The sequence below is a fragment of the Bombus bifarius genome, unplaced genomic scaffold (genome assembly GCF_011952205.1).
Source record: "Bombus bifarius isolate JDL3187 unplaced genomic scaffold, Bbif_JDL3187 scf7180000008166, whole genome shotgun sequence".
Lineage (NCBI taxonomy): Eukaryota > Metazoa > Arthropoda > Insecta > Hymenoptera > Apidae > Bombus > Bombus bifarius.
The window spans coordinates 1,139,780-1,160,746 of record NW_022884488.1 but is presented as its reverse complement, the minus strand read 5'-3'; the positions used below and the strand labels follow the sequence as shown (position 1 = coordinate 1,160,746).

The 20,967-nt window shown below is 38.4% G+C and overlaps 1 protein-coding gene across 2 annotated transcripts in view; it reads left to right on the top strand.

Moving 5' to 3' along the window:
- Window positions 1-20,967, top strand: part of LOC117209233 (ras-related protein Rab-37) — a 175,375-nt gene that overhangs the window by 14,844 nt on the left and 139,564 nt on the right. The window contains exon 1 of one of the 2 annotated variants that reach the window (XM_033450989.1): window positions 7,981-8,433. The exons of the other annotated variant lie outside the window; for it this stretch is intronic. The gene's annotated coding sequence lies outside the window, so the exon portion shown is untranslated. Of the gene's footprint in view, window positions 1-7,980; window positions 8,434-20,967 lie in introns of those variants that run through there. 2 annotated transcript variants of the gene reach the window in all.

Genomic DNA, 20,967 nt, shown 5'->3' with positions numbered 1-20,967 from the left:
TGATTGTTCGTTGCAGCTGAATCGTCGCGTGATTAAGGGAACGGATCAGCGCAACTGCAAAGCTGATTTGCTGGCGATTCATGTTTTGTCGGGTGCGAATTCGGCCTCCATTCGTTTCTCGGTGCGATAGATATTCTTTTATCTAAAGAAATGCCTACATAAATTCCAATTATCGCTATAATTTAACTTTTACGGAGTTTCGTGTAACTTATTATCTTTCTCTTTATCTTCCTCTGTCGTTTTCGTTTAGGCGAACGAAGATAATTGTATCAGTTCACGTATATACAAAATATTTTCAACATTTTTACACAAATTGCATAATCTATCGTAAACGAAGATAGGAGAAAATGCTATATAAAATTTTACCGCAAACTTTATTATAGCTTTATATTAGGTCGTCCGAAAAGTTTCTTTCGTTTTACAAGGAAATAATGGATGCACAATATTTTCCGTTTTATATTATTTTATCGAATTACGTATGATCCATTTTGTTCTATCAAAGTAAAGATCACAACGTTTCACAGATTAGGTTTCATGTTTGTATAAAGATTCATCGTTGTAAAAGACATGTCTGCAAAAAAAAGACAATTTCTGGACAATCTGATATTTTAGTTATTTTTTAGCTATTCACATCTTTACTATAAAGCTGTAAACAAATATTGAACGCAGAACGAAACACAGACTTGGCGAAGGATTTGCATCGTAGGATATACGAAAAGTCGATCGTATTTATTTTATGCGTATAAAAATTCTGGAAGTGAACCCTATTTCCATTTATAGATCGCTGTTCCGCATTTTGATCGGTAATATTACAAACGCTTTTTATATTTCAGCATTTAGGTAACAGCACTTAACTTCGAACACTGCAGATTCAGGAAGTAAATGTTTTAAATTACACTGGTTCTTGTAAGGTTGCTTATCGTATAACATATCAATTAACCATAAGCGTACGACGAATATATTAAGCTGCTACGCGTTGCACCGCATCAGGCCTTTCCAGTGATTAATTATATACAAATTTTAAGGACACTGCCTAACACTGTAGAATTTTTCGAATGAGCGGAGAAATTGATGGGGAATGTTGCGTGTTCGAGGAAATTTTACGACGAAAACGTTGTCGAAAAGTTGCGTACAGGTGCTGTAATACCGGTGATTCCGCGGTAATTCGACTTTTCGATGAAAGGTGGATGCGATGGTGCGCTCGGTGAAAGGCAAATTGAGGAAGTGTCGACGAGGTGTGTGCTTCGAATGAAACGGACAGGATGGTGAGATTGTATAACAGACATTTTCGACGAGACGAATTTCGGGGAAGATTGTCTCGACGACAGGCTATGATTGGAAAGATGATCCGATGGCTTGAAGACTTCAATTTCCAGAGCCTGTAAAACTGATGAGGCAAGATGATTTTAAACAGAAGAGTTTTATTTCATAAGGAAATACTTTCCATAATCGCATGTTATTATTTTCATGTCGTATTATTCAATTACACAAAATTGTAGGTTTTTATTTTCCATTTACTTTTATCAATGAGTTCATTCCTTCTTTTTACGAAAATGTATCTAGTCGCGTGTTCAAATTAAATTCTATTCATCTATGAAATAAACCGAGTCTACGAATGTTGTCAATTTTTTCTCTCGAATTCAGAAAGTTAGGGCATTTATCAAATTTCCAAATTACATTTCTAATAAATGTATTTAGTCGGCAATAATTAACTGAGAAAGGTGATTGATCCTAGTAAACCACGAGATTATTAAACTGAATATACAAACAAGTGTTCAAACAGTAAAACGTACAACTTACACTATATCGAGCATCCAGATATTATCTTAGAAAAATTCACCTAGTTATTGAATGAATTTCCTAGGAAAAGGAAAATGGTACCTGCACAATTTCGAAGGATATCGTACCACAATTTTTCAGACCGAATTCTCCTAATTATTGACAACCATTCAAACCATGAATATAATTTAAAAAATCTATAGAACCTACGTCAGATCATGTAGCTTTTTAACATATTGTTGACGGTAAACTGTGAAATTGATCGGGTCTCAATCTTCCCACATTTCTGCAAAATATGTGTATTCCTGTTCATAAATCTGCGAGACTTGTCTACTTCAATTAGAATAATTATTAGAATTACATACTTTTGACATTGCGTAATTTCAATATTTGATGTTAATATCAACTTTATTTCACAATACAGATTACTTCATAGTATAAAATTGTGCACGTTATAATTCGCCTGAGTAACTTAAACAATAAAATGACAAACAAAACGATGAGATATCAATACGGAAAATCGTACCTGCATACATTCTAACCGTCATTTTACCGAAAACAAGCAAGTATCCGATGACCTACGGATAGAGTGTACATGTGTAGTGTACATAGAGTGTATAAATATATTACAAACGTTTTACCCTTAATTTTCGCGACGGACAATGGACACAACAACAATGCAATCACACAATAATGCTCGGTCATTCTCAACGTTGGAAGAATGAAAAGCGGCGAGTCTTGTCTGGCGTGAAAAATATTAAGCACCCACATCTTATTTCTAAAACGATCTTACCAAAACCACCCATTGAAACGTCATCAACGAGCCAAGCCCCAGAACCACAGAACCTACATCGACTACCCACATCGTATCCCCGAAACGAACCGCGCCAACAATCAATGAATCTCCCCCAAAAAGTCTCCCATCTCGGACGAACCACCCTTTACTGCTCCCTTCATCAACCCCCTACAACGATCGTCTCGCGATCTCGCGACGAAGAGTGATCAAAGGGAGGCAAGGTTTGGGTCATTAATCATCCGCGGACAGTGAAGCGAGCAATAGAGGGCCGGCCGAAAATGGCGGTCGACACGCATCGAATTGCTGAAACTGCGTTCTGGCTGCCTCCCCGATTGGCCGATTCGCCCTTGGCTCTCGCAGGGGTCGAACATCGTCCGTTTCCTCAAAAAGCGTCGCCATCCTGCGGCGAGCTTTCGAAGCTCGGCTGGATGCTTTGCACGCACGCGTTCCGCGCAAATCAGATCGCGCGCGCGACCAGCCACCCCTTTTCGAACACGTTCACCCTTGGATCATGCGTTCAAGTTAGGTTAGGTTCTCTGGAAGCATTGCGATACAGGGTTGGTACAGCAGTGATCGTTTAACCCTTTCACCCCTTGATTTTGCGTTACTTGTATTGTTTGTATTTATCGTATGTTTACATATAGTTACAATTATATCGTATTTTCACAGGTAAAGTGCGCATGCGCATGGAATTTTATATTCTTCGTGAACATAGCTAGATAGGATTTTGAATTATTCGAATATCTTGATAATTTGACTATTGAGTTATCGGTGGAACACGGTCGACGTGGATTCGTTGGAATTTAACACTGCCGCTTTAGTTTTAGTCGAGAAAGAGGCTTTTAACTTTTCGAGAAAATTACACACGCGAATACGATTAGAGCGATAGAACCTAAGTAGAGATTCGATTCTCTTATTAAATATTGTAACGAGTATGTTATATTTCAAATATTTTATATGTGCTCACCTACTATGTGTATTTTCATATTCTTCAATTTCCTATAAATTGATAAACATCCGTAGCCTGATCTTTTTTTTTTGGTATCAGTAAGCATTTGAAACGAAAAATATGATTATCGTATATGATCGAAACGATAAACGTTCGAGCGATAGAAAAATATGATTCGAAACGGATCGGAGATGATCCAGGGGATGAAATTATTGTAATTTTGGGAATGTGGAGCTGCGATTTTATCGACAGGGAGAAATTATTCGAGGGGGTTGAAGTAAATCTCGCGGTGGAAAGCGAGGGCTCTGCTTGCGAACACGAGAAGGGGTGGTTTTGACGAAAGGTTAGGTTGGTTTGAATTGTTGCTATAGGGTGGCTGCGAGAAGTTACAGTATAGGATGTTAAAAGGTGGGGTGTCTTGTGATGCGTGTAAAAGAAGTTGAGAGAATTGGCTTCGAAGGGTGAATGCTACGATATTGTAATGGTGAGGTAATTTGGTTGTTGAGGAATTTAATGCGTTGAAGGATGAAAAGATTTGAGAAAGAATTTGGGGATAAGACTGAGATTCGGTTTCATATAGTTTCAATTTGAAATTTAAAAGGTTGAATTACGAATTTCGTTATTTGAATTTAAATTGTGAATTTTGCAGTCTAAATTTGGATTTAAAAATTTCAATTGCGAATTTGACAGTCTGAATTTGAATTAATAGATTTGAATTGTGAATTTGTCTAATTGAATTTAAATTGAGAATTTGGCAGTCTAAGCTTGAATTTAAAAATTTGAATTGCGAATTTGGCAGTCTGAATTTGAATTAATAGATTTGAATTGTGAATTTGACTATTTGAATTTAAACTGAGAATTTGGCAGTCTAAGCTTGAATTTAAAAATTTGAATTGCGAATTTGGCAGTCTGAATTTGAATTAATACATTTGAATTGTGAATTCAACTATTTGAATTTAAATTGAGGATTTGGCAGTCTAAGTTTAAATTTAAAAATTTGAATTGTGAATTTGACTATTTGAATTTAAACTGAGAATTTGGCAGTCTAAACTTGAATTTAAAAATTTGAATTGCGAATTTGACAGTCTGAATTTGAATTAATAAATTTGAATTGTGAAATCGACTATTTGAATTTAAATTGAGGATTTGGCAGTCTAATTTTAAAAATTTGAATTGTGAATTTGTCTATCTTCACTTTAATTGTGAATTTGACAGTCTGAATTTAAATTAAAAGATTTGAATTAAGAATTTGACTATTTGAATTTAAATTGTGAATTTGGCACTCTAAGTTTGAATTTAAAATTTGAGTTATGGCTTTCAAAATCCTCATTCGATCTCGAATCTGTGAGTTTCTAATTTGCATTTTAAAAAATCCGGGTGCAAACTTAGCAAGGTTAATAAATGTTTTATTTGTTTGCTCATTAAAAGAATATATATACATAGGTAGTATATACAATATGCATGATTTGTTTCAATTATACCTAAATTCATTTTCACTCTTCATTCAATCATTACTCTTTTCATCATCACCTGAAACTCAAAATCATTCCATACAAGATTATATTATATTAACCAATTTTTAAATAAATAACTATTATTTAATAATATAACATTTCATCGTTAAATATGTTATAATCCTTAGACCCACCTAGCTCATATCACGAATTAATCCTTTCACGCATGTATGTTCCATTACACTTATACCGCCATCGTAACATACGCTGATAAAACAACTCATAAGTAAACGTAATTTCTCTTCGCTTACAATTCATCCTAAAGTCTTTCAACAGTCTATCTGCATAAAACTTGGTCGTGCAATCGCCGAAAGCAATCTCCAGCACGCCGAGCGTACTTCCGTCGTCTCAAACGGCGCTCTTCCCCCCACTTCCGGTATCCGTTCGTAGAAACTTCTCTCGTATGGATTCGATCGTCATTTCCATATCAGCCACGACGATCGATCGTAAACACGTGGTACAACCCTCTTGGTCCTCGGGGTGCGTTTCACACACTGGGTGGTCGAAAAGTCACGCAATCCGTATCCTAATAGTCGTTTCAATACAGTTTGCGCGACATTTCAACCACCCGGTATCGTATGCAGAGAATCCTCGTTGTTTCTTCAGTTTTCCCTCATCCTTACCAATTAATCGTGTGTTTTGGAGCTTCTTCGACTGGAACTTTGCGCTTGTACAATCGAATGCACCAAACATTTACGTGTAAATCTGTTGATACGATTTATATTTCCTGCAAGGTTACGTTGATGGTTTGTTTAGACGATAGATGAGACAATCTTTCTCTTGTAATCGTATTCAAAACATTTGTGGCTTTTTCATTTTGCCAGTGAACTTTCTCGATTTTCAAATATCTCAAGATATTTATTGTTAACTATGCTTAACCTGGTTAGAACTGGTTTCATGTAAAAAATAAAATTCAACACTAAGACTATCGACTTAGATGTTGTATATGTTAATCAGTGTAATTCAAATGATATTAATTAAGTAAATAAATCTATATACTTATGTCCGTGTCTAGATTCGAGGCAATATTAATTTTTGCAAAAACAACTGTATGTCCCAGCTGTGAGAAAAGAAAATTTGAAATCAGTCATTCTGAAGGATTTGATAGGTCCACTGTTAAATAAACAGTTTCCTACATTGATATCTAACAATTTTCAAATACGTATCTACTTTCTAACTAATTTCCGAATAAAAGTGATAAAAGTAAAGGGAAGTGAAAACGAGAGTAAAGAATACGATTAAGAAAAAGAATCGTTAATTCTGAAAGTAGGCTTGGAATAAATGCCAGGGAATAAATTATGCGGTAATTTTCTGAATCAGAATCCGGAGTTTGGTCAATCGTTAGCGCGAGCTTTCATTCATAAAATTCTCGAACATTCTGCGCAAGTTCGACCGACATACAGCGGACTCTCTTTCAACCGAGGGTGGCTTGTCCGCGTTGCATATTTAGGCTCTTTCCCTTTCACTGGATCATTTCCCGTCCTTTATGAAGCAAACTACTTTTGAATAATGTATAATCGTTTTACGATGAATTATCCACTTCTATTACATCTACGTCTAACTCTTCGAATCCATTCTTAATCAGCACATCAAATGTTTACTCACAGTTTAAATCACGCTATTTTACAATTAACTTTCTCGATGTTGATGTTCGAAGTTTCAATTTTAATTCTTGCAATCTATTTTTCATTAAATCGTCTGAATCCTTTCAAAAATCTATCACATTCGATCGCACTATTTTTTAATCAATTCCTCGAATTTTATTTTCATCTTTTTATATTTTTATTATTACGAATATTGAAAGTTTGTTCGAACTACTACATAGACAGTGAAATACGTAGCACCATTCATCGATTGTTTCAACTTTTCCTGGCAACCTTCGCCGACTTGCCGTTACGTGTATTTCGTGGTTGTTAGGAATTCTGACGCCAAACGAAAGGTTTAATCGATTGTGCGGACGAGACGTTTCACCGACGTAGCAGGCGTATTAAATAATTGCGTATTAAGTCATTTGTTTAACCTCCTGGCACAATCTAACACCATCGTTCATCGGCCATTCTTACGAGACTTCTATAACGATAACATCTGTACGAATTCGCTTACTATTATCCACGTCACTTGTACGATTCTCGAACGACTATCCACAAATACAAGAAAGAAAAAACTAACAAAACAAGATACAAAGACACTTTTTTATCTTAAGATAAGAGTAGAACACAATTTCTATCGTATGACGAACGATCCTTTCGTAAAATCGTTGCCACGTCTCTGGCACCCTTCCACTAACCCCATTCCACCCTTCGATCCTGCCAGGCTGCCAAACAGCAGTTCACTCACGCCATTATCAAACCGCCAAACTCGATTCACAAAGCCGGACCACCGTAACCAATCACTAAATCCAATGTGGACAATTCCAAATGCAACGATCATCTTGACCCGTCAGCGACCAACAAACTGTCAAATTGCCTAAATTCACCGTTGTTCTCACTGTTCCTTGGAACAAAGAGAAAGGAAGGCAGAGAAAGTTGGTCGAAGGGATACGTCGAAGCGAACACAGCCACAGCTCGCGAAAATTCCGAACGAAAACGAAAGCAGAACGTACGAACAGCCCCTTCCACCCCCGCGAGAGAGGTGCACGCAGCACGACCGTTCCATCTCCCGTAGACCGGCCGAACGCACCACAGATTCCCGGCACCACCGTCGACCACCCCCTTGCTTCTCCGCCCTCATCCCCAACACACCATCTTCCATCCCTCTTCTGTTCGAAATACTAGCAAACAGCTTTGTGCGTGCACGCAAAACCAGCGTACCCGATGGTTATGCCCATGGTGAGCCACCACGTGCGCGCACGCGTCCCCGCTGACGCAACACGTACGCTGACGTAACGAGAAACCGACAGAACCGAGGACGTTTTATCGAGTGGAGGTTAGGACGACGGCCGGTTGCGCTTGCGTGCGCCCTCCTTTCCTTCCGATACACGCTTTCCGTGCACACCGGGCGAGACCGCGTCAGACTTTTCCCCGGTCGCGAGCCAAACGCGTATCATTCGTGTATTTCGGCTTTTCCTTTTGCTCTCTGTCTGTCTGTCTGTCTCTGTCTTTGAAAAGTTCTCCTGGAGCAACGATCGTCCGATAACACTGAACCCACGGATCGTCGGTAGATACGGCCGGTTGTGAACGATAGCGACGTCGAGGACACTGTGAAAGGAACCGTGTCAGTCGGTGCACCCTGTGCGTCACGTGACGACCGAGACCGCGACCTATCGCAAGCAGAGGAGCAGAGACTTGGAGGCTGTACGCGGCACGACGCCGCTCTCCACGCCGCTTGCAGGGGTTTTCGTGGGTGGAGCGTGTGATCGATAGCGCACCAAACGGACTAAGGGGGTCGTCGCCAAGGTGAGAAACGCTGCAGATACACCATGAACAGGATGAACCACCTGCGAGCCGAGACACACACCCGCGCACGGGGTTTGGCGCATGGGGTTCGACAGACTGCAACGATGATCGTTCGGGGATGCGCGTTGCTATGCTTTCGAACGGGGGTACAACGTGGATTCGATGGGGCGGTGGTGGGGGGCAGATGTGGATTTTTGTCAAATTACAATCGCGTGAATCGGCGAATGGATTGGAGGAAAGTGATGCAAACGGGGATGAATGTTGATGTTTTTGAGGCTGGTTCGGTATGTGGGTCAGCGGTCGACGCCTCGGGCGCTGCCTGGTTCAATCTTTCGAAGGGTGGAGGGTGCTTGGGGCGCTTCGAGAGCCGACGTGGATGAAAATGGAATTAAATGAATTTTTTCTACTCTTTTCGAGGTTGCCCTTTGGTTTTGTTGGAACGTGGGTAATGCCAGGTATTTTAACCTCGGATTTATATAGGTTAATGAAGGTATTCGAACACTTGCGGATACTTTTTATGAATGCACCGAGTAGAATTAAAATTTCATTGGCACTGCAACGAGACGCGAGTACTATGATAAAGATTGATAAGAAGATTTGGTTAGCTAATAAGACATCGGTAAAGTGTGAAGTAACTCTGGAAATGTAGTATATAGAAATTACGAGTACAAGTATACCTGTGTTCTGGATAGATCGGAAAACTACTTCAGTAGTCAATTATCCAGTATAATGATAGATCTCAATATAATCAATCGTTATATGTTGTATACCGATTTTTTTTTATTAAATATACGTTTGCAGTAAATATCCTGTAATTTCTATATGTCTCAGATTGGTTTCAAATTTTATTATCGTTATTGGTACGCGCGATTTTTCGTTTCGATTGTTGATGGTCGTTTTAAAACCTGACAAGTCCTTGAAACTAAAGCGAGATTGAAACATAAAAGATTCAGACACCGCAGCAGGGTTAAGTTGTTGAAGGTGAGATCGAGTGGATTGAAAGTTCGCGTCGCGATACGAGTTGGTAGAAAAAACTTTTATCAAGTCGAATGCTTCAGGTGGTGTATTCAGAAGTTCAAGTATTGTTACGTACCTATATTTCTCCTCTTTTGTCCTCTATTCTCTTTATTTCTTCTACGTTCTTTCCCCTGGATTTAATCAATATTTCTCTCTAGAAACCGGCTGACAGGTTTTTACTTGCGAAGCATTCAAAACTTCAATCCGCATATAGATTGCACTAACTTTTTCAAAATATCACTATTTTTATTTGTTCTCTAAACAAAGAACAATTTGCATTAGACTTAATCTCGATTTAATTACTTCGAAATCATAGTTAAACATAGTCGATAGAATTTCGTGAAGTAAATCGACGTAAGATTTGAATGTTTCTAGTAATTGCGTTAGATCATCGACTTTAACGTTGAAATTTCCAACGTTCTTGGAATCAATTTGCAACCAAAAATGTCGAATCTCGAATCTATACTTAGTCGTGAATTTTTCACGCAAATAGTCATCGAAACCTGACCTTGATATTAGAAGTTAAGTCGCATCCGGAGTTTCAAGATGGAGGTCGGTCTAACCTTTCGGCGTGGCATTTAATCGATATCGAACCGTGGTTTCAAAGTCGTGGCCTGTGCATTCCTATCTACTAAATAACCAACGCGACGCCACGGCTCAACTCGAAACAAACTTTCCTATCAATTTTCTCTAGAATCAACGATGAGAACCGCGAGATATTATGCTACTCGCTTGTAGCCTACGCTCATTCATTTACGTATTAACGTGTCTATTTCCTAGGAACGTGCAATAAGTCACATATCGTTCGATCGGCCAGTGGATAATCCTGTATTATGCGGTGTAATTTAGACGAGAAACGGCTGAACATTTGTTTCTACGATGCTTTTCAAAATAATTTAATTTTCCCTCTTTTGAGGTCTAAATTAAGCGTATCAAGTGTTTTATTGCAAACCAACCGGAAGAACAGAAAGTTTTATATTTTTCAATTCGAAAAGCTGTAATCGAGAGACTGCGGATGTTTATGCAAATTCGTATCTTTAAGAAATACGTATATGAACGTAAATATGATGTAAATTAACGACATATGCAATCATTACGATCTGAAGTAAATTTGAAAATAATTATACAGAAAGCTGTAAGACTCTGCAAGGATTTGGAGTTGTATCAAAATTACCAAAAACATTTACAGTAGAATTTAGTGATAATTTCGCATACCAAGTTTTCCAAAGTAATCAGGATGATATTTGATTGTAAATATTAGAAAGAAACGTAACCAACGTTGTTTCTTCTGGAAAATATTCGAACGACCACTTTACTTTGGATATTTTTTATATCGATCGTAACGCGTTCATTCCGTAAACCTTGGCGCCTTAAGATCATGTCATAAACGTAAAAATCCGCAGTCTGGAAATCGATTGCAATTTTCCCTCTTTTAGGCAAATAAACTCTTGATCGTAAAAGATTAAATCGTTGGAGAAATTGTGGCTATTTATCACAAAAGAGGACTTGAATGTCGCAATAAGTCGGTTACATTGGAAATGTCGTTCACCTTTGCATAAGAGATCGCGAATTACGTTTTTGACCCAGTTCCACGATGCAGAGAAACGTCCGTCAGGGACAACAATTGCAGAAACGCGTGGAGAAAATAACCGCGACGAAACTGGTATACCGGTTACTACGTGTAATTACGACTGGTTCAGAAATTAAACGTAACGCGTTAACATTTTGCCGATTTCTACGTTTGCGATTATCGCGTCGATCGTAAAAATATCTAAAATTATCATGCATGATAACTGATAACCACCTGATTGATAAATCAAGTTTCGAACTTTCTTCCGTAGAAAATTCATCGAGTTTACGCACTTGTGTTTTATTTATTTATTTTTTAATAATATGCATAATACGTGGATAGTTTCATTGATGCTTTTTTAATAGAAATTTAGAATTAGGAATATCGATGAAGTTTTCAGTTATAGTTATAGTTTTATATACAGTTTCATGTATTGTGTTGGTTTCTGCTATGAAAATTGCACAATTAAAAAATCGAGGAAAAATATTGAAAGTATCAAGAAACGTGTGGAATTTGAAGTATTTATTAAAAAATTGTTATTATTTCGCGACACAGATTTTCGACTTGGAATAAGAATTGAAGAACTTATACGAATATTAATCTCTTTTTAAAGAATGTACAACTGCAAGTTGATTGATTATACAAATATTGCAATGTTCTAGAGACGATTATTTTAAAGATTCATAATATACGTCATTCCCATCTTGATTCCTTTATTAATTCACTTGCTATTAAAAATATGTGTTACTACATTAATAAAGTATACAATGAATCATAAAATCGTTTGCATCGTAGTTAACAGAAGAAAATATTAGTTTTAAATACAAGATAAAGTCCGAATCGGACACGATGTTCATTTTGTTCGCGTGTTCCCGCGTTATTATCGTTAACGATATTATCATCTTTGCCATTGTTCTGGCAAACGACGCATCCGGATGTTATTTTTAATCATAACCTAGAGAAACGTGACGTATATCGCTTTTATCTTTGCTTACATCCCGCTTTTCACATATTTCACGTCGCGTGATTGCTGCTTCACCTTCTATCGTTTGATATTTATTAAATGTTAAGTAATTCCGGCGTTAATTAAGCCGATTTAACGGACGCTTGTTAACGCTCCTTTTTATTTCAGAGGATTCTACAGTTTTATGTAATGTACACTAACCTAATTAGGTTTCTATGAATTATTTTTATCAGTCTTAACCATAAACTTAAGATATATAAACTTATTGAAACTGCAAGCAGGAAATAAAGTAAAATTTCAATATTAAAATTTCAATTACCTTAATCAAAGTTCCTAACGTTGCTAATGATTTCCAATTTTTCAATCGAATTTATCTAAAAATTTTAGATATATGGTAAAAATCTTCGCATATGTTTAAAATAATACTAAGTGTTTAAAATAAACCTCTTAACAAATACATTTATTATTAAGAGCTGAACATCGATTAAGATTAATCGAAATTATAAAAATTCTCCTCTCATATTTAAAATACTTCCTAATAAATGAATCATTCTATTGACAATTTATACTCAACGACGAATTTTAAAGCAATCACGTGTAATTTCCATATTTAACAACAAACCGAAACTTGCTGACAATTTTTCACACTTGAAAATAACTAAATGGAAAATGAGAAGTCAGAAACTAGAAAACAACATCAAATGGAAACTTCCGTACAATTTGTGAATGAAAAAAACTATCGATTCGAATGCTGTGACTAGAAATGTGATCAAGTGATTAGAAGAAAGTCAGGATCACATATCAGGGACTCGTGTACGCGACGTTTCCACGGCAACAATAGCGAAAGTGGCTTCTCGATACAGCACCGTCTCGGCGCGCGGCGTCACGGCGTCGTCGCACGCGACTCTTCAATGTCGTTAATTTTATCGATCACTCGATAACGACTGCAAATTCCCCATAAAACGTCTATTCTCCGTTTCATTCATTTCTCTATATCCGTTGCCATTTCCAATCAACCGATCGTTACAGTATCACTTATAGTTTCAAAATAATTTCGATGGAGATCTTCTTCGCGTGACTTGTAATTCAAAAAATTAAACACTCTGTATTAATACTGTAATAATAAAATTAACACTGTGTATATTATTATACGTGTTGGTTTATTTAAGAGACGAGTGATAAAATTGTAATAGTCAGTGTATATTAAAATTACTTTAAGTACAAGTACAGAGATAGCGTGTGCCTCAATGCTACTGTTCAACTCTGTTACTTTGTTATTCGAATGTCTGACTCGCTATAAACATTCGCTACAATGACTGTCTTAGAGAGCACGTTCGTCTATTTGTATCGATCGGTGGTATTCTAAAAAGTTCAAATACAACTCCGATTGACGATTACAAACAACGACGATAATATTTTGTCCGGAATTTGTTTACCTTTGAACCTAGCAAACCAAAACAACGTTGCCACTCCAAGACACAACAATACGAGTCTCTCCCGATTTGAATCTTCTGTTGACTCATGTTCCGCTACAAGCCCAATGACAAGATATTTATTGCAAGCGTACTCTTAATGGAAAAATTAGTATACAACGTGAACAGTAGTCTTAAACATACAATTAATGCTCAAGATAGTCTCATTAAATATCGTGGGTTATTAATATAACGGATGATCAAATACTTTGCTTATTGTTGCGATGTGTATGTTCCAATAAATATCTTGCAACTCCTATATTTTCACATTCGTCTGAGATTCTATCATCGACAAACGTGATAGCCATGTCTCGTAATGGGGCTAATGAGATTTCAAAACGATCCGTGTATTATATAGATAGAAAGTTTCTAATAGCAATGTTCGAATAGTTTCGCGAGCCACCGTATGTATAGTAGAATGTTGTAACGTGAAATTTATTTTTGAAACTTACTGCACATATAACAGCACTAATTATCACATACATATAAGGAGGTACTTATTATACAGGGTGAGTCAGAACATGTGTAAAGTACGGCTGATTCAGCACACTAAAATAAGAAGCAAAGTTCATACCTGTAAACATATGTCCGATATGACCTTGTTTTTGAGGTGCAGTCTATTTTGCGCTGTTGGACGTCACTTAAATCAACCGTTTCAAACGATGGCAAATGGAAAGATCCTGTTGGCCTTGTTTCCTCACCAGCTCATCCTCCGGACCTAAAACCATTCGATTATTAGTTATAAGGGCGTTTAGAGTCTCTTGTTTATAAAACGTCAGTCGACAGCGTTGAAATTCTTCGTTAACGCGACGGTCAAAGTTGCTGACAAATCCGTGTAAGTTGTTCGAGCGAGTTGGACAATTTATGACGCGATGCATTCACGCTTTTATCGAAACTGCACCTGGTCACTTGAAGCAATTTCTCCGGAGGTAGATAAACAACAGTTGCGACACAAAACAATCTGTTACTGGAAAACAAGGCCATATGCTTATGAACTTTTCGTTCAACATTCTCATTCAGCCCGTATAATCGCAAATCTGTCTGTCCTTAAAATTTCTAATTAAATTCCATTCTGTCGAAGAGATGCAAGTGTCTGAATATTTCTCGGCATTGGCATGTATGCGTAATACGAATTTCGATTCCTATCTCGATCTCGATATCCATCTGCTTTACCATTAAATCGTTCGATCGTGCACGCGAAGCATGTAGCAGAATAAATAAAACGAACGAAGCAAAAGAACCGAAAGAGAGGTAAGATTGAAACGTTTGGGCGGAACGATAAATGACGAAAGTTCGAATCGCAACGAGGTTTCGCGTCGATTAAAAGATCGATCTTTATTAAACAGCCCGGGTGTCCATTTGACGATCGATTGATCGTTGAATTAATAAATCGTTGCAACGGTATAATGTTTGCTTGGTCGCGATTAATGGACCGTGTCAATCAACGTGTCGAGTCGTTAACGCGGTTATTCACGCCGCGCCAACCGCTGCTCCTTGAGCTTTCGATCGAGAGCGATTAATGACGGCCGAAGCTTCATCGTGTCTTTGCTTATTTTGCGGCGCGCCATCGGCCATGCGAATTTATGGTTTCAGCTGCACGCATTTGCACGCGATCCGAAAGATCCGAGGCACGACGAAGGATGACGCTTTACTTTACGAACTTTTCGCGCGATGGCGTTCTCGGATGAATCTTTTGGCATTGACTTGGCATTAGAGTTCATTATTTTTAGATTAGCACATAAAGGATTGTACATACAGGAAATGTCGGATAACGTTCTCTTCTATCTTGAGCTGAATTTTATATTGAATTTGCGTTTGGCGTATGAAATATGAAACTATGAAGGATTTTGCTGCAATAATGAAATAATAAAAATGATGAAATAGAAATAAAGATGCGGTTCAAACAAAAATTCCCTCATTCTAAAAAAAAAGTTCTCCAAAACGTTACCATGCTTCTTGTACAAATATCGTACGCACACTTTCAGTGAAATTTAAGCTTCCACATGCAGCGAATAGCTCTCGACCGTTTGTTTATGCTTTGTAAAAGTCACGTTTATATCTACTTGACAAATTTATCAAAAATAACTAGTATATTTAGAGACATCTTCAAGAACCATGATCCATCTTTGTCATCTTGTGTCTTTTGAAAGGTTCAATGCACAATTTATAATCAATTTTATAACAGCATCGCTAAAAATAAATATCAGACGCAAACAGTATTTACTCAACTACGAAGTATCATCGAATTTTTAAAATTGTTTTCCTCGAAAACGCTAAAAGTGGACGTACTATATCGGTGCCGCAAGCTATCGATATTGAAGGAAAACAACTGACCGATTGAAAAACGGAGAATCATCAGCATGGTAAACAACGAATTAACATGGTATCGCTTTGAGAGGAAATGGAGCGATAGTGCTCGAGTGGCAAAAGGGTCGCAGAGGGTTGGAACCGGGCGAGGAACGCGAATCGTGGCGGGTGCTCGGGATCACCGGCGTGCAGAGTCGTAAAACACGTGCGAGCGTGGTTCGCGGTGCCGACCACGTAGGTGGGGAACATATGGGGAACCGTGGCTAAATATAGAGAGCGCTTTTATGGCGTGCGGTCGTGCCTCTGGGATCCACGGACGATCCACGAACCCCGATGCCCTTTATCCGATCCGACCGTGTGCCTCTCTCATTAGGGCAGCGTCACGTTATCGAACGGATCGCCATGATTTCGCCAACCCAACATTCGTGAAATCGTGTAGAAACCATGGTCATGGAGAAACGCTCGATTTAGGGAAAAATTTGTCGAGTGGAAGAGCGTGTCTTTCGTCTCGTTTGATTAATCTTCGTTGTTTGCTGATTGGTTTCGTCACACGGAGATGGTAAGTTTCAGTGAAATTTTGGAGTTTTTCGTTTCTGAAATTGTTTCTTTATTTAAGCCTAACGTAGGTTCTGAGTTATTAATTGAATAGATTTAAATAAATAAGCAGATATTTATTAGATCTTAACGTGACATAGATAGCGAGGAATTTGTTGCGTACCTGTAAATTGTGTACGTTCAGACACGGGTTTTATAAAATTGTAAAATTGCGAGCTTTAGTTTGTCAGGTTTTGTTTCTTTAGCTTTGCTTCTCTTAGAAATTTACTACGCTTGAGAATTATATTTCGAGTTCTCATTATGATTAGGGTCAGGGGCGTGAAACGATTCCTCATTTGAACTACACATGGTTGCTATGCAATGGAGAAGACATTGACTAGTGCAAATACGACTACCACAGAATTTGACGAGTAACCGCGGTAATCAGACACTCGAGAAGCTAACGACAATGATCCTAGGTCCAACAACGAATCCGCGGTCAACGGGTTAGTAGGCTTATTCCTTCGTCGAAGTCTAAGTGGAGATAGCAAGACATTAGTTAACTAGTCCAAGGGCTCGTACACCAGCGGGAGTGACTTTCCGTCACGGTGACGCTGTCGAGGAAAACTATGATGGGGTGTGTCTAAGAGCACGAAATCCTCGGATTCGTGGAGAGATGTCTTCATTCGGGAAGTGAGGGAAATTGACGCTGCTGTTAATTGAGCAATTTGGGACAAAGACTGCTTGTCCGTTTGAAGAACCTTAATTAACAAAATCGTAAGGTTTATAGCGGGTCCTCAGGCTAGCTGAACTTTTGCTGTGATAATCATGGAAGGAACCGTTGGAATGTTTACTGTCGAGTACCTCTACGAATATTTCTTTTAATGAGGGCTATATTATTACTTCATACCGTTGTTAGACGGAACGTTCGTCCCGTTGACCGCGGCTACGTTCGGCGACTGATTGTCGCCTTGAGCCCAAGCTCATTGTCACAAATCGCAAATAAGTACAATTGGGTAGAATGACGGCAAATTGTTTAATTACAGCTGTAGACTTTAATTGCAATTTTACGGATTTTCCCGAAGTTCCAGAGAGGAAGCTCCGGTGTCCTTTCCTGTATTTAGATTTGTATTAGGTTTTATACGATTAGGTTTACGTTCTTTTAATCGATCTTTATAATTCAGCGTGGCAGCGTACTTTTCGGAAGATCATAGGTCTGCTAAACTTTTTCAAATTCTATCGAAATTCAACTTTCTCAATAATAAATAATAAATAATAAAATAATAAATAATTCAAGCTTGAATCAGCTTCCGAATTATACGAGCGTGAAACACGAATTGTATCGTTCGTTTCAATGGATATCGATCAGTTCCGTGATTAGGGTTGTGGATGTAGAAACTTGTAGTTTTAGTTTGTTCTTTATTTTCGGTTCTTCTAGAAATTCGTTCCAGAAACTTATTAAATTTACACAAACAAAGAATCTAAAACTACAATCATCCTGATCATACGAGCTACAACTCGCTTCTCGCTCTTAGAAGCTACGATCGAAACAAAAACAGACTGTGTCTGCTTCAACCCTTCGTTCGTTCGTTGGTGAAAAATTTGTCGAAGAAACGGAAAATAGACAAGAACATCGTGTGTATCAGAGCCGTCTGTCTCGAATACGAAACAGAAGCTTGTCTCAATTTAATTGGAATGGTGGCTAGACGAACGTCAACGTCATCGTTCGTCAAGGTTCACGGACGGCCGATGAGTGCAGTCTTTGTCCGCTTACGGATCACAATAAAGCTTCCGACCATGAGTACGATTCGCTTGACTGGCGGTGGAAGACGAGGAAACAACGACCGAGGAAGTACACTAAGCGGGGAGTTCAAGGACAGCAAAGGAGTTTCTCTTGCAAATGGATCCTCCTTCTTATTGAAAAACGTCCTAAAGAATAGCAACTCCGAAACCCTTTTCGTCTCCAATGGCGGAGATCGAGACTGAGGAGAGACTTGGCGTCTTTGAAGGTTCATTTGTAGACTACGGGTTTTTATAGGAAGTTTCAAAGTGCAACATTACATAGAATGGGCATAATGTGAAAAGGTATATAACATATCCAAGGTAGGTATAATGTTTTTTATAACACTTGGATGGTAAAACAATTTTCTATCGCGTCTGTCTTTTTCGATTGTACATATTTTCCGACAAATATGGATTTGCATAAGAATCCACAGTCTAGTCATTTGCATCTTTGAAACTGTTGATTCGTTTGTGTTACGTGATAATACGATGACGATATATATCGATATGCTGGTTATTAAATACGTAATAACGGAATGTTATCGAGAAGAAGATCGTTTTCTAGAAATTCCTAGAGTCCCAAAAGTATTTCAAGAGGATGAAATATTATACGGGAATGTATGAGGATTAATCATTTGTAATGAATTTGAAAATGACATTTCTCATCGCTCATATGGGTGTCTAGTAATTAATTTGTCGACCAACCTGTAATATAAACGGATCTATCAATTACGCGGTGAATAATTGGCGAACGCAAGTGAATACGACGTATCAAACGCAATGCTGTATTTTAACGTGGAAAAATCGTTTAAATTGTGAAATTTCGCGCTAATGACGATGTAATTATGCATCTTGGCCGTAGCATTTCATTTCCGGTTTCTTGCAATCAATTTACATTACCGATATCTGTATTTTTAGCAATTTAGCCATAACAAAGCTGTGCAATTTGAAGAAATTGATATATTATATTTATAACATCGCGATTAAAGTGCGGATATTCATGCAAGTTCATATTTTTCTGAGTACAATTCCAAAAACCGGGCCTAGACGGAAATGTGTTCTACCAAATACCATAACAAACATTACACTCTATACATGTCACATTACATGTATGTTGCACATTTTTATCTTCAAATTATCCAGAAACACGTAAAACTCCGCGGTTTAATTATGATAAATTATCACTCGTTCCTTAATAGTTTAGACATCGTTTAACGATCTATGCTCGCCGTAGATTGCATCGCGTCGTCCAATTTTCCCGCAAAATGAAAACTCGCCCGCTAGCTTCTTCCTCCTCCTTGTATCCCAACTATAAAGAAACGAAAACTCGAGAGCAGAGACGCGTTTCTCTCTTGCACTGCCGTCGCTGCGCGCGGAGGGAGATGCCGGAGCGAGATAAGCGACGCGCCTGCTTTCCAATTCGCAACGGATGATCGCGCGGCAGAAGTGCGTGAGAGGTAACGTGGGCGGGTGGAACTTATTGCGGTGGGTGGGCCAGGCAGCGAGCGTGCGACAGAGACCGCCAACGGAACCCGTTTCTCCTCTATCCTCGTGTGCACTGGCTCGTGAAGCCGACAAAGACAAACCCAGACAGAGAACGAATCCATTAAACAAGCACCAACATCGCTGAATCGATTCGTCGAACGAAGAGGGAATACGTAAGAAAAAGGGGAAGACTTATTGCAGAAAGTGAGACAAGGATAGACATATGTATAGAACGAACAAGAAACGAAGATGGAAGATATTCGGAGCGGGAGAGCGAGAAAAGGACAAACACAGAAGCATTAGAGAACGGATAAAGATAGAAGATATTCGGAGCGGGAGAGCGAGAGAAGGATAAACGTACGTGGAAGCGTCAAAGGACAGATAAAGATAGAAGATAGATGGAGCGGGAGAGCGCCGGGGCTGCAAAAAAATGTGCGTGACGCGAGTCAAGAACGACAGAGATAGGGGGAACAGAGTTGTTCCGTGGAACCAAAGAGGGACAGATATATAATGTGAAACAAGAAGAAGAAAGATAGAGATAGCGATATACGATACTGTGAGGGAACGACGAAAGCGGAGAAAAAACTGTGCACGCAAGCCTGTCGGAGGAGGAGCGACGTATATACTGAACAAGGAGAGACGATTAGACGAGGATAGTCTTATAAGTAGCATGTTAGAGCGACAAAGAAAGGGAACGACTAGCGTTTGAATGAAACAGAGAACATGAATTGAAGAAAAAAAGAGACTGTCTAGTATGAAATAAAGGGAGATGGAGCATATAAAGAGCGACTAGTGGAACGAAGAAAAGAGAGTTATATGCTACTGGATAGGGAAGAGTATCATTGAGAGAAAGATAGTCGATATGGGTGGCAGATTGTTTGACAGAGACTGGAACTTTGAGTGGAACGTATGGAACATGAGAATGAAGATATTATGAACGTGATGAGGACGAGGATGGAAGATAGTAGATACGACGGTAGTGTACAGGGCACTGGGCACTGTAGTGTCGAGTATGTATTGGCTGTGAGTTCGTGGGAGAGAAAAAGATGGGAATATTCTGTCGTTGTTTCGTATGAAGACTACAGTAGAAGAACGCAAGTTAAATCTATTCTTTACAGAGAAACGATTTTAAAATTCAGGGTGCTGTCTATCAATCCCATGTTATCAAAGTTGATCTTTTATTTCTTGCTGGAGCTGTTAATTCGTTCCTTCGTACTTTTCAAAACTGACAAAATATTGCTTGCCTTAATGATTATACCTCTAGTTTTCACAAAACTTCGTCAGTTTACCAATTGTTTTTAGAAGACTTACTCCTTTTGACCTTAACAGATTGTTTTCTTTCTTAGATAAATCATACTGAAGTACTTGCTTCGTACTCGTAAATATCGACCTAAATACTCAAA